Raw genomic sequence first — 15135 nt, forward strand, 5'->3', positions numbered from 1 at the left:
TTGGGTGATAATTTAGGTTACAAATTTATAGGCAAACTCAAGGGAACACAATCCCTTGCTTTAGGGGATTGAAATCTTTTCATATCTAGGTGTAATGATGATAAAGTATGGAAATTATTATTGTTTATTGTTTACTTAAAAGTGGAGGAGTGGACAAAAGATCTTGATTTGATTTGGACAGGACATGCAGGTCTGGGGTTGGTGAGAATAGGGTGGCTGACAGTTGACTTTTCATGTTACAGTGTGCTTTTTCAGGTACTTTTGTCAGTGTACAGTAAAAAAAAGTGGAAAATCTCTGAAACACGCTACTGTTTCCTTTTGGGCGGGAGTAATCTCCTTATGTCTGGAGAATAGACTAAGTGTTCTGTGCGCATCACTTTTGTGCGCATAGCTTTCTGCGTGAAGGACATTTCTTTGCTGCGGGTAGGTGCGTAACCTTCTCGCAGTTGGGGATATTGAGTTTCATTTGTAGATTCTCCAGGTGGTCTTGGTATTTCAACATAGTGATCAGTCATGTTGAAGTCAATTCCATCTTGGAGCTTCAGACAAACTAGCTCTCAATGTTCCCGCCATGCGGGGAGGTTAGTTCCCTTCCGCACGCGCATAAACGATGTAGGATGCACCCGCCTTAGCATCATGCGGGATGGTCAACCCATAGACCATAACATAAAGCCAAAACATTCACGCATGGCGCATATAACATATGCTCACGCTGGTTCTTAACATGGTGCGATCGCGCAGGGCGCACATAACAAATGCACGCGCTGACTAACATGGCGCGCTCGCGCAGGGCGTACATAACAAATGCACGCGCTGACTAACATGGCGCGCATAATATTTACAATCACCTAATTATTAGGTTGATTACTTAGTTTAAGGGATTGGGAATTTACCGGGTGTCACATTCTCCCCTCGTTAAACGAATTTCGTCCCGAAATTTAGGAGACGTTGCTGGCAGAAGCCATGTTCTGAAAGAGGTGTGGGTATTTCTTGCGCATTTGGTCTTCTCTTTCCCAAGTGAATTCAGGCCCACGCCTCGAGTTCCATTGAACCTTTACTAACTTGATTTTGCTCCTGCGTAACTTTTGTTCTTTCCAATCGGTTACTGCTATAGGTTCTTCTATGAAGTGCAGCTGTTTGTCGATGTGAATCTCTTCCAACGGCAAAATCAACGTTTCGTCAGATAAGCACTTTTTGAGGTTGGACACATGAAACGTATCATGAACTCCACTGAGTTCGGCGGGTAAACGGAGTTTATAAGCAACCGGACCGATCCTTTCCAGGATCTCAAATGGTCCAATGTAGCGCGGATTCAACTTTCCTCGCTTGCCGAAACGGGGGACTCCTTTCCATGGAGAGACTTTCAAAAGTACTTTATCCCCTACTTGAAACTCCAATGGTTTCCTTCGCACATCTGCGTAGCTCTTCTGTCTGTCGCGCGCTGTCTTAAGGCGATCCCTTATCTGAAAAATCTTGTCTGTTGTTTCCTGGATCAATTCTGGACCAGTCATTTGCTTGTCACCTACTTCAGCCCAGCACAGTGGGGATCTACACTTGCGCCCATACAAAGCTTCGAACGGCGCAGCCTTAATGCTTGTGTGATAGCTGTTGTTGTAAGAAAATTCAACCAATGGGAGATGAGTATCCCAGCTACCTTCGAAATCGATTGCGCACGCGCGTAGCATATCTTCCAATGTCTGGATTGTTCGCTCGCTTTGCCCATCCGTTTGAGGATGATATGCCGTACTCATGTCAAGACGAGTACCTAAAGCCCCTTGTAACGATCTCCAAAACCTTGATGTGAACCGACTATCTCTATCAGAAATGATGGACACTGGGACTCCATGTTTTGAAACTACTTCTCGAATATACAGTCGGGCTAACTTTTCCATCTTATCGGTTTCCTTGATAGGCAGGAAGTGCGCTGACTTAGTTAGCCGATCCACAATAACCCATATTGTGTCATAACCCCCAGGTGTCCTTGGCAGTTTGGTGATGAAGTCCATAGAGATTTGTTCCCACTTCCACATGGGAATTTCTGGCTGTTGAAGCAACCCTGATGGATTCTGGTATTCAGCCTTTACCTTCGAACACGTCAGGCACTTACTGACATACATCGCGATGGCGCCTTTAAGATTGGGCCACCAATACAGCGTTTTAACATCTTGGTACATCTTGTCTGCGCCAGGATGTACGGAATACCGCGTCTTGTGAGCTTCGTTCAATACCTGCTCGCGCAATCCTCCCTTGAGAGGGACCCATATGCGGTTAGCGAAATATAGATTGCCGTTCTCTTTAAGTTCCAAATTCTTAACCATACCCCCAAGGCATTCGTTTTTAACAAACTCTGGTTTCAAGGCTTCTTGCTGAGCGTCTCGGATGCGGGTAGAGAGATCTGCGTGAATGGTTAACCTTAGAGCCTTGACTCGTAGCGTTTTTATTCGCTCCTTCCTACTTAGCGCGTCTGCTACCACATTCGCCTTTCCAGGGTGGTACTTAATTTCACAATCATAATCGTTCAACAACTCCACCCATCTTCGTTGCCTCATGTTTAAATCCTTTTGATCAAATATATGCTGAAGGCTCTTGTGATCCGTAAAGATTATACACTTTGTACCATAGAGGTAATGGCGCCAAATCTTTAGCGCGAAGACAACCGCTCCAAGTTCTAAATCATGCGTTGTGTAGTTCTTTTCATTGGTCTTGAGTTGGCGTGAGGCATACGCTATGACTTTGTCTCGCTGCATAAGGACACATCCAAGTCCCTGATGTGAAGCGTCGCAGTAAACAACAATGTCATCCATCCCCTCGGGCAAAGACAAAATTGGCGCACTACATAACTTCTGTTTCAACATTTGAAATGCTGTTTCCTGATTTTCGCCCCAAACAAACTTCTTGTCTTTCTGAGTTAGCGCGGTCAGGGGTAGAGCTATTTTGGAGAAGTTCTCAATGAAGCGTCGATAGTAGCCAGCTAGTCCTAGGAATTGCCTCACCTCAGTTGGGGTTTTTGGCGCTTCCCAGTTTTCGATGGCCTTGACTTTGGAAGGATCAACGTGAATTCCTTTCTCGTTTACAACGTGACCGAGAAAGTGAACTTCTCTAAGCCAAAACTCGCACTTGGAAAACTTCGCATACAACTTTTCTTTCCTCAACAATTCCAAAATCAATCTCAGGTGTTGCTCATGCTCGGCCTTGGTCCGTGAGTAAATCAGAATATCATCTATAAACACAATCACAAACTTGTCCAAGTATGGTTTGCACACGCGGTTCATCAGATCCATGAACACAGCCGGCGCATTAGTTAGCCCGAAAGGCATCACTAAGAACTCATAATGGCCGTATCTAGTTCGGAAGGCTGTTTTCGGCACATCTTCCTCATGGACCCTAAGTTGGTGGTATCCTGACCGTAGATCTATCTTCGAATAATAACTGGATCCCTGCAACTGGTCAAATAAGTCGTCAATCCTCGGTAAGGGGTACCGATTTTTGACTGTCAGCTTGTTCAGTTCCCTGTAGTCAATACACATTCTGAACGAACCATCCTTCTTCTTAACCAACAGTACTGGAGCTCCCCAAGGTGAAAAGCTTGGGCGTATGAAACCCTTATCCAATAGTTCCTGTAACTGATTGGATAGCTCTTGCATCTCAGGTGGAGCTAGTCGATAAGGCGCTCGAGCTACTGGCGCAGCTCCTGGGACTAAATCAATACGAAACTCGACTTGTCGCGGCGGCGGTAATCCGGGCAAATCTTCAGGAAAAACTTCTGGAAATTCGCGCACTACTGGTAAGTCTTCAATTCTTCGCTCATCTCCTTTCTTCTCTACGACATGCGCCAGGAAGGCGTAGCACCCTTTCCTTAGGCACTTTCGCGCCTTTAGGCACGAAATCAGTTTCGTCGCAACTCCCCTTCTTTCCCCTTGAATTACCAAGGTTTCTCCGTTCAACAGTGGGATCCGAACCTGCTTCTCATGGCAAATAACTTCCGCGCGGTTCTCAACTAACCAATCCATACCTACCACAATGTCAAAACTTCCCAAGTCTATTGGCAACAAGTTAATATTGAACCCGTGACCTCCCATGACTATAACACATTGTTCAGTTCTTTCGTTCGCGCATAACTGCCTACCATTGGCTAGTTCTATAGTATATGGCGTGTCTAGTCTACTGGTTGCTAGGCCTAGGGAGTCTTTAAACTCAGCGGATATAAAACTTAGGTCAGCGCCAGTATCAAATAAGACAGATGCAAACTGTCCGTTAAGCAAAAACGTACCGGTTACCACATTCGGCTCTTCTTTAGCTTGGCCTGCGCCGATCACAAAAGCTCTCCCGCGAGCTTGGTTCCCCTTTCGCGGGCAATCCCGACTAAAATGCCCTGGCTTCCCGCATGCGTAGCAGTTGTCGCTTGCTCCAGCGTCTCTGACACGGCAATTCATCGTCTTGTGCCCTGGTCTGCCACATTTGGCACATTCGATTCTTGCGCATTCACCCTCGTGGTGATACTTGCATTTGTTGCACCATGGGCGAGGCCCGCTGTATCCTTTTCGTGGTGGCTCCGCGGCCTGAATCGCGTAAACCCTTGCGCTTTCCTGCTTCTTGAACGGTGGCTGCTTGGTGTCGGACCCTCGGTGGTGAGAGTTCCATTTCCTCTTGGGATCAGAGGTTCGCTGCTCGATTCCGCGCGTAGTCAACATACCCGCACGGATCGTATCCCTTGTAAGGGTAATGGCCCGCGCTACCGCCTCATCAAAGGTTGGAGGCGCTGCGGCGTTGAGCGGAACCCTAACAACAGGAGGTAACCCAAAAATATACCTCTCGATCTTCTTTTCCTCCGTGTTTGCCATGTCTGGCACCAACTGGCAAAGTTCGTTGAACCGGTTGTTGTAGGCGTCGATATCCGTTCCTACCATGGTGTGGTTCCAGAATTCCTGTTGTAGACTCTGGATTTCTGCGCGAGAGCAGAACTTCCTCATCATCATCTCCTTCAGTTCCTCCCAGGTCTTGTGGAGAGCAACTTCTCGCCCCAATGTTTTCGTTTGAAGCTTCCACCAAGACGAAGCTGCCTCTTGGAACATGCAGGTCGCGTAAAGGACCTTCTGGTTCTCACTACATCCGCTAATGGAGAGAACTGTCTCCATCTTGTCAATCCAGTTGTAGAGCCCAATGGCCCCTTCGGTTCCCTTGAATGGCCAAGGCTTACAGGCCATGAATGTCTTATAGGAGCATCCTTTGTCCAAGGCTCCTGATTCGGGTTCTGGGGTCTCATTCTGACGACCCTGACTTGATTCGGCCTTGCTGGCCTCATGTGTCGCAATCGCTTGCGCGATTATTTCCGCGAGTTCCTCGGGTGTCATGGAAATTCCCTTGGCTTTAGTTGGAGGCATTCTCGCTTTAAAAGAGTGAAAATATCAGACTTAGCGCATGTACTCTGAGCACATAATGTTATCATTATTTACTAGACAGTGTGACCCGTGTTCCTAAGTGTGTGTATAGTTTCTTTTGAAAGTATTTTCTTTGAAAAATATTTCATGCGATTCCCCAACGGTTATAGTCTAGGTTAAAACTTCTTTTCCTAGTTCGCTATAACCAGTGCTCTGATACCAATCTGTCACACCCGGCCCTGAGCGGCGGAAACAGCCGGGCGTGCGCGAGTGGGAATTGATACTTAAGCACGGGCCATTGCAAACATTCAAAGTAAGATTTTCATTGCGCATGAAAAGTTTAATACAAATACATTACATTGATTAAAAATTATAAAAACATCCAAGTATAAAAATTATTGAAGATTTCCACGCCATATCCCCATGCGCGGCGGGAACGACCACGCGCATCGAAGGGATAGAACTAAAATCTTCCAAAAAGCTAGTTTAGATGTTCAGCGTGAGGTGCTCTATGTGTGACTCCATGCGCTACCTAGTTATCTCCTGAAAGACACGTAAAAACATTTGAATCAGTATAAACTGAGTGAGTTCACAAGTCTTAGTAACTTGATAAATCGTATTGCATCATAATCTTGATACAAATCATTCTGAAACATAATTCTGATAGCATCATTAAAACACATGCTTGGTAAGACAGTTATATCAACATATTCTGATAAAATCGTCCCGCGGGTTACGCGCGAACATTTCTGGGAACTGTGCTCGTCTATGCAAAGTGGCGCTGCCACTACGAGCTAAAATAAGTAATACCGTCCCGCGGGTTACGCGCGAACGTTTCAGGAACATGTGCTCGTCCATGCAAAGTGGCGCTGCCACTACGAGCTAAAATAATAATACCGTCCCGCGGGTTACGCGCGGACGTTGTGCCGGAAAACAAGGCGCTCGTCCATGCAAAGAGGCGCGACCCCTACGAGCGGGTTCAAACCCATAGTACTGCCCCATGACCATACTAGGCACTCGTCCATGCAAAGAGGTGCGACCCCTACGAGTGGGTGGATCAAACCAGCAGTCCCTACCCTTAGAGTTCCAATGGTAAAGTGATCACTTACTCGAGTTCTAGCGCACATACATCGAAAACCTTAGATAACCGTTTGCATTACTCATCATGAAACATAACTTAAACACATAATCGCTTGCATAGCTTGTAAGTATACCATGATAAAACATTATTTAAGTACGTGTCCCTCGCCCCGAAAACAGTTTAAAAATAGTGAAAACAGTGAAAATAGGGGCTGTGAGACTCACCTGTGGTTCTTGTTAAGGGATTAATCGAGATTCGGGTTTTCTTGGTGTTGGCCTCGGAATCGAAGGTCTAGAATACGATTAAATAACAAGTATATATATTAAGATCAAGAAATAGGAGAATATAAGGGTTGGATAGTAGGTCTCAAGGTTATATTCTCGGCTTACCTAGTAACAGGATCGGAGCTGGAAACAACGGATGCTTGGGAGAGGATTAGTGCAAGTTTGTAGTTCTTTGAAGTGTGTTTTGGGTGATAATTTAGGTTACAAATTTATAGGCAAACTCAAGGGAACACAATCCCTTGCTTTAGGGGATTGAAATCTTTTCATATCTAGGTGTAATGATGATAAAGTATGGAAATTATTATTGTTTATTGTTTACTTAAAAGTGGAGGAGTGGACAAAAGATCTTGATTTGATTTGGACAGGACATGCAGGTCTGGGGTTGGTGAGAATAGGGTGGCTGACAGTTGACTTTTCATGTTACAGTGTGCTTTTTCAGGTACTTTTGTCAGTGTACAGTAAAAAAAAGTGGAAAATCTCTGAAACACGCTACTGTTTCCTTTTGGGCGGGAGTAATCTCCTTATGTCTGGAGAATAGACTAAGTGTTCTGTGCGCATCACTTTTGTGCGCATAGCTTTCTGCGTGAAGGACATTTCTTTGCTGCGGGTAGGTGCGTAACCTTCTCGCAGTTGGGGATATTGAGTTTCATTTGTAGATTCTCCAGGTGGTCTTGGTATTTCAACATAGTGATCAGTCATGTTGAAGTCAATTCCATCTTGGAGCTTCAGACAAACTAGCTCTCAATGTTCCCGCCATGCGGGGAGGTTAGTTCCCTTCCGCACGCGCATAAACGATGTAGGATGCACCCGCCTTAGCATCATGCGGGATGGTCAACCCATAGACCATAACATAAAGCCAAAACATTCACGCATGGCGCATATAACATATGCTCACGCTGGTTCTTAACATGGTGCGCTCGCGCAGGGCGCACATAACAAATGCACGCGCTGACTAACATGGCGCGCTCGCGCAGGGCGTACATAACAAATGCACGCGCTGACTAACATGGCGCGCATAATATTTACAATCACCTAATTATTAGGTTGATTACTTAGTTTAAGGGATTGGGAATTTACCGGGTGTCACAACGCTGCATACGTCTGCGCGAGGCTTCTCTCCTCTGATGACGGCGAGCTGATATCGGAGGCATTCTATAAAAGTTTTAGTTTTTGTTAAGATCTTGGTATGGGAAATCGTTTCAGCGCAAAGTATATCATTGTAAAGCTTGTTTCGCGGAGTTAAATGCTATCAAATTTTGAAGTAAAATATGAATTTAAATGCAAACTTAATACAGGTAAAGAATTCGAATTGAAAATCGACAATTCATGCATCACCATGACTTTTCAAATCTTCAATTTAAAATATACGAGTAAATGAGTATTGGAGGTTGACAATTCATGTATCACCATGACTTTTCAAATCTTCAATTTTAGAACATAAAGTTAATGGGGATTGAAAATCAACTATTCATGTATCACCATGACTTTTCGAATCTTCAATTTTAGAACATAAAGTTAATGGGGATTGAAAATCAACTATTCATGTATCACCATGACTTTTCGGATTTTCAATGTTAAGTCCCAACAACAAACGAATATGTAAGTAAAGAGACGAATTAAAATTTAATAATAAAAATCGAAAGATCGCGGATAAAACATGAAATCATGTGCTGCGTATGCGCAAGCGTATTTTATAAATATCGACTAATTAACAATTAGCGCGCAATCATGAGATTTTTCTCATGCGCGAGAAGGGACTCTTAGGTATTCTAGGTCGTTACGTCTAACCACCTAATCCTAAAGTCACGGAGCTCTGATACCAATCTGTAACACCCCGACCGATGGCGGATTATACATCGGGGCGCTACCAATTGTTTCATTACTCGTGACACTATTAGGGTGTCAATATTTAATAAATACATTTCATTGCGCACGCGCAGAACACACCATAAAGTAACATAAATCACATAACATAAATCATAATATTCAAATACATAAATTTGTCTTTATATTTTAAACTAGGTCCAAAGTAAAAGAAAACATCCTACGTGTCCTCGAGTTTCCAAAAGCAGCTACAGCAAACCTGAACATGTGTTAAAATAAAACGTCAACACTTGCGTGTCGGTGAGAAATCAAGTTAAATAGATATAAATAGATAATAACAAAGCTCTGCGCGCAACATGTGTATAACTGGTGTTCAACATAGTGTGTAAACAGATTGTGATCAAGCCTAAATAGATCATAGCTCATAGTTCATAACGTGCTCCAAATCGAGCAAAAACAAATAATCATTCGTGTATGTGCAAAGAAACCAAGAAAATCGTAACGATAGGTCTCCCGTGTTCATCTAATGGATCCATGAAAACTTCGGAATAGGCCGATCAAAGCGGTTAATGATCAACACATACAAATATACAACACTAGTAAACGTCCATAACACATGGGTTTTGCGCACATAATTTCATAAACAAGTTTAAGACTCAAGTTGTACGAACACATGAACATCCCAAAACGTTAAAAATAAAAGGGGATTAGGTACGAGATTACTCACTTGTAAAAGGTGCGTTGAAAGATAACGTAAGAACCAACTTTTAAACAAGCGAAAGTTAACCTATAAATAAGAGGTTATTGGTTTAACGATTGGTTTTTATGACTTGAATATATGCAAGTTACTTAAACAAATTATATATTTACCGAGATTTCTGGGCAGAAAAGAAGAGAAGACGGATTGCAAGGAGGCGTCGCTGAGGATCTTCGGCAGAGAGTGAGGGAGAAAGGTTTTGGGGAGTGTTTAAGTGTTTGAGTGTAGAGTTTAATTATCCAAGATATTAGTTTTATTTATAGGAAAACCCTAGGGAACACATCCCTAGAATTGGGGAAAAAGATCTTATCAAATCAAAGCAAAAGATATCAAAAGCAAAAGATATCAAAAGCAAAAGATATCACAAGCAAAAGATATGGTGGCAGCTGCAGGGGATGGGGAAGGCTGACAGGTTACTGTTCATAGCATGGGAGGGGTCAGACAAAGTACTGTTCAAGACATGGAAAAGAAGATTTTAAAAGATTATGCCAGTTACTTTTTCTGACAACCAAGAGGGTTGGTAAGCAAGCTGCGCCGAAAGTGACTTTTCGGACAGATGTCAGATCTGGCCTACTGTGCCCATACATTGGCAGGTATAGCACAGAAGATAAGATATTTCAAAAGCATACAGGCTGGCTTAAACTGGAGAAAAGACTTAAGTGTCCAGCGCGAGAAGGCTTGAGTGCGCGAGGGCGAAGGCAGACAGAACAATCCTTAGCGCGCCGCGGGAAGAACTACAATCCTTTGCGCGCCGCGGGAAGAACTACAATCCTTTGCGCGCCGCGGGAAGAACTACAATCCTTAGCGCGCCGCGGGAAGAACTACAATCCTTAGCGCGCCGCGGGAAGAATTCGTCTCGCGTATTGCAGGAACAGCTGGTCTTCACGCAGGCTTCCTTGTAAGGAGTCTGGCGCGTGGAGCTGCGCAGACATCATTAGGCGGGAAGAACCAAAGGACAAGCAAAGAGTTAAGAGAAAAAGGGGTTCAAGGCTTAAGGGTTAAGCAGAGGGGCGGGACGGCGACAAGAGAGAAAAAGGGGCGGGACGGCGGAAAGGAATTATTATTATTAGTAATATATAAATATATATAAGATAAATTTATAAAGATTATAATAAATATTAAATCTTAAAAACGGATCCGAAAACGGGTACCTGGGTCTGGTCGGATTGGGCAGATGTCACAGAAACCAGCGGAGGTGAACTCACAACCGCGGCCGCGGCTGCGGAAGAATCCACAGTAACATTCACCGCCGACTCAGTGAAGGAATCAGTAAATATGGCACTGACAGCCGGCGGAGATGTCATCACAGTTGGAACAGTTGGCTCAACCGGGTGAGCAACTGAACCAACAACTGAAGCAGGCGCAGACGCCTGGGTCATCGCCTCAGGTAGGTTGACCAAACCTACCGTCATGGGTCCGGAAGTGCTCCTCCCCGCTCCACCCTGGAATGCGGTAGCATCCACGCCTGCACAAAGAAGATATAAGTATAATGGTGGAAAGCTATGCAGATAAAGTAAAGGAAGATTATACTTACGGGTTTTCTTGAGCCTAAAGGTTCTGACAGGCGGGGACGAACCCGATGGAGCCGGCCTCTTCACGCCGCTCACCGTCATCACACTGGGCTGCCCGGAGGTGACAGCCGTCTCAACCTCCGGAACAGTGGTCTCACTACCACCAGGGTTCCCCGCCGCCTCCTCGCTCTGGGTTTCCGAGTCAGACCGGACAACCGGATCGGCGGTGGAGGCAACCTTCGCCTTGCCCTTCGCGCCAGTGGCCTTCTTTTTCCGCACTAACGGAGGACCATCTGCGGATTCCTCATCAGAAGATGACAAGATTAGAGGAATTCCAGCAGAGGTTTCAACATTGAGAGGTCGAGGGTTGAATAACTCCTTACCTGGCCGCGTGGCGCTCAGAATGGGGTGGCCTGGCGGGTAGACCTCCACAAACCGATCCCTCGTTTGCTCCAAGATGGGCAACTCGTTCTCATCGAGAGCACGAGTACCCATCCGAGCGGGACCATCAGCCTCCCGCGGATGCAGGAGCGACTGCAAGTCGTTTCCCTCTGAAATAAAAAAAAGAAACAGTTAGAAGAAAAACATATATCAACAAAGAAGACAGAGCATACCGTAAGGGACAGAGTTCAAACCGTATTCGAGGACGATGGGAATCTGTGACGCCTCCTTCCACACCCGGCTCATCCCGAGCATCACCATACCGGACTCCGCAAAGCGGTACACCGGAGTCTGGATCCGGGAGATCTTGGCGAACCACTCCGCCTCCTGGTGGTTGAGGGCGTGAAGGGCGGGGAGTGCTCTCCCATTCTTAAACGTCATCGCAAGGGGGACGACGCGAGCGGAAATATAGAAAAATTCCCGCTTCCACGACCGAAGACTGCGCTCGGTAGCGCAGATCTTCAAACCCTTGATCCGATTGACCAAGGTGTACCACCCCTGGATGCACCTCCAGGAGTAGAAAGTCATCAACCGATCAACGTGGGGCTCCACGCCCAGAATGAGGCACACCCACTCAAAGTGGCGGATCTTGGCGATCGCCATCGGGTGTACCTCCGTCAGATGCACACCGTGCCTCTCCAAGACACGGTATACAAACTTCGTCAATGGGAACCTGAGATTCCCATAAACGAAGAATGCAGCGTACACCCCTATCTTGCCCTTGGGGGCATCGTACACCGTCTGGTGTGGCTCCGGAAACTCAGGCTCGAACGGCTCGAGCATGAACTTCCGGACGATGTACTGGTAGAGGTCAATAGGAAGAGCGCACTGGCACTCGCCAGCAGTGCTCTTGTCGTCCTTTTCGGACGTCGACGTCGGGTTCTCGACGAATAACTCAGACTCCTCGGCAGTGGCCTCAAAATCACGGGTAGAAGACATGTTTTGATTGTACATAACAACGATTTCAGAAGAATGCTCGACGGAATAGTGAGTATTCGCCGGAAATCGTTTAGAAGATGAAGAGAGAAGTGAAAGTGTGGACTAAGATGCACCCTCTCGCCCTTTATATACTCATCGCAATTAATGCGATGAATTTAATGCGGAAGAGAGAGAAATCGCAGGTGCAATGAAACTATGACACGTGGCAAAGAGCAAGCTGGCAACAGCTGTTGAAAGGACGCGTGCCATTAATTTCGCGGCCACGCGCCCGAAAAATCGCGCCCACGCGCCTGAAAAAGCGCCTGGAATGACCATATACTGTCACGTCGCCATAACTTCCTGCACGTCCTGACACTGTCAGAAGAAACCGTCGGACGACGTTTCAACAGTTTGGACTGTTCTTATCCTTTCACCAACTCTTCGAATTTCAAAAAGATTCAAAAGTAAGCGGGAAAATACCCCTTACCTTGGCAACCAAGTAACTATAAGACAGGTGCGAGTACAGTGTTAAGGCAAAACCCTTCACATACTTAGCACCTGCAGGGAATTGAAGCCAAGAATACCTCGGCAACCAAGTAACCATAAGACAGGTGCGAGTACAGTGTCAAGGCAAAACCCTTCATATACTTAGCACCCGCAGGGAATTGAAGCCAGGAATACCTTGGAAGTAAAGTAACTATAAGACGAGTGCGGATATAGTGTCAAGGCGAAACCCTTCACATACCTAGCACTCCGCAGGGAATTGAAACCAAGAAGGATCTTCTGGGCAGTGCTTGCGGAAACGGGAATAACATCCCCGCATAGCGGGAACGTCGAGAACTAGATTGTTTGAACCTCCAAGATGGAATTGGTTGTTTAAACATAATTGATCACTATGTTCAAAACTACCAAAACCTCATGGAGAATCTACACAAGTGGAACTCAACGCTCCTGACTTGCGAGGAGGTTACAGACCTACCCGCATCACACCCAAAGATCAAGCAGAAAATTCGGGAATTTCTGCACGTGACATTAGGACTTCCGCGGGAAGAATCCCCATGAAAAACCTTAAAACTAAACCCTTTGCTTAAGTCCAAAAGTTCACCTCACTTATTAAATTCATGAGAAGAACATTGGACTGGGGGGACTTGAAGAGGTAGGTCCCAGCAGAGCCCAGTTGGACCCGCAAGACTCACCTTTAAGAAGGACGTCTGCGCAGAAACCAACTGGGTCCGCAGGACCCACCATGCTCAGAGACGTGACGTCCTTACGCGCAGTACGCAAGCTGTTCCCGCAGGAAAAGCCTCCCAATGGTGAAGTACTCTGCCTGTTCCCGCAGCTGCGGATACAAGCCATCAGGGAAGGCTACCTGCGCAGCAAAGCTACACGCACAAGGCACTTAACTCTCATAATAATTCAGTAATGTCACCTGAAGAAGGAATGAGCAAAGCCGGGAATACTCCCGCACAAAGCCGGGAAAACTCCCGCCCAGATGAGCCAGTCCGTACGATACTGGAGGATCTTTTGTACTGTACCTGACGAGGTATGGACAAAAGATCTGACCAAAGATACGACAGCTCACTGACAACAGTATGACGAGCAGCACGCTCTTGTACTGTATGTCACTATTAGCCGCTGCCTACTCACCAACCTGTCGGAGGACGTGCATGGCATGGTCTGCAGTTGGTGGAACAGGAATAGTACACAGCCGCTGCCTATCCACCAACCACCAACCACTGCCTATCCACCAACCACCAGCATGGCATGTGGTCACTATCAGCCGCTGCCTATCCACCAACCACCAGCATGGCATGTGCGTAGCCCACAGTTGGCAGAACAGGAACACTATTCAGCCGGCTGTACCTGCTTGGAAACCTACATTCGGCTATAAATACTCCAACACCTTGGAATGGTATTATCTCATCTTATCTCATATCTCATATCTTGATATTACCTGATATCTGCTCTAGTCATTCTCTTAATATACACTTATATTCAAGAGCAATCTAGTCTGATTCTCACGCCGGAGGGTGGTCACAAGGAGGTACCCCCCCTTCTCAGTGACGAGCTCACGGTGTCTGTTTTGCAGGTTATCAGAAGAACCATCTTCGCCGGGTCTAACCCCTCGTGGGAAAAATCTATTTAACCCCCAGATTATCCGTAATCTGCCCGGGGTCGATTAGTGTTTCTTCAAATAGTTAACTAATGAATATATATTTTTTGCTTATGAAATTTAAATCCTTTTGACATTGAGCAGTAGGAGCTAGTTACCCAAGATGGTTACTCTTGTTTTTAATGAAATGCATACATTGATCTAGAACCTAGACATTTGGGAACCTTTGGATTGGGGTAATTAAAGATAGGATTGGATCGGATGCGGTGAGATTGTTGACTCGTGAATCGATCACTATATATAGTTTATCCGTGACTTGCATTTGATTATGAAGACAAAGTCCAAGCTATATATTTTCAAATTATTTCCTATAATTACGCTAAATCGCATTCAAACAATCCATAATTCTTCCAACGTAAATACTGTTACACTCAAATTCAAATATATACAATTGTCGCAAGCACCCTAAAACTATTGCTATCAACTTTCATTATATATTATTTGCATATTAATGTGATTTACAAAATATGTCAGATATCATCACTCTCTCTCTCTCTAAGTTTTAACATTTGTAAATTTTTGAAGATTTGAAAAACATTAACATAAACGAACTTTGTTAAAGACGAAAATAAAAAGACTTGGATCTATTAGTGTACTCGGAGGGGTCGTGGGATGATGTAGTATGATGGTTTGTTAGTAAAGGGGAAAACCAGCCCATGCTCTACTAGTACCAAAAACTTAGGGATGGATCAATGAGATGAGTTTGTTGATGATCCCGATATCAACTTTAATTAAAAAATAAAATAAAAAGAGTAAAAATAATTATTT

Source organism: Bidens hawaiensis, unplaced genomic scaffold, assembly GCF_021521415.1.
Source record: "Bidens hawaiensis isolate Kalapana, Puna unplaced genomic scaffold, B.hawaiensis_p1.1 tig00028494_1, whole genome shotgun sequence".
Taxonomy (NCBI): domain Eukaryota; kingdom Viridiplantae; phylum Streptophyta; class Magnoliopsida; order Asterales; family Asteraceae; genus Bidens; species Bidens hawaiensis.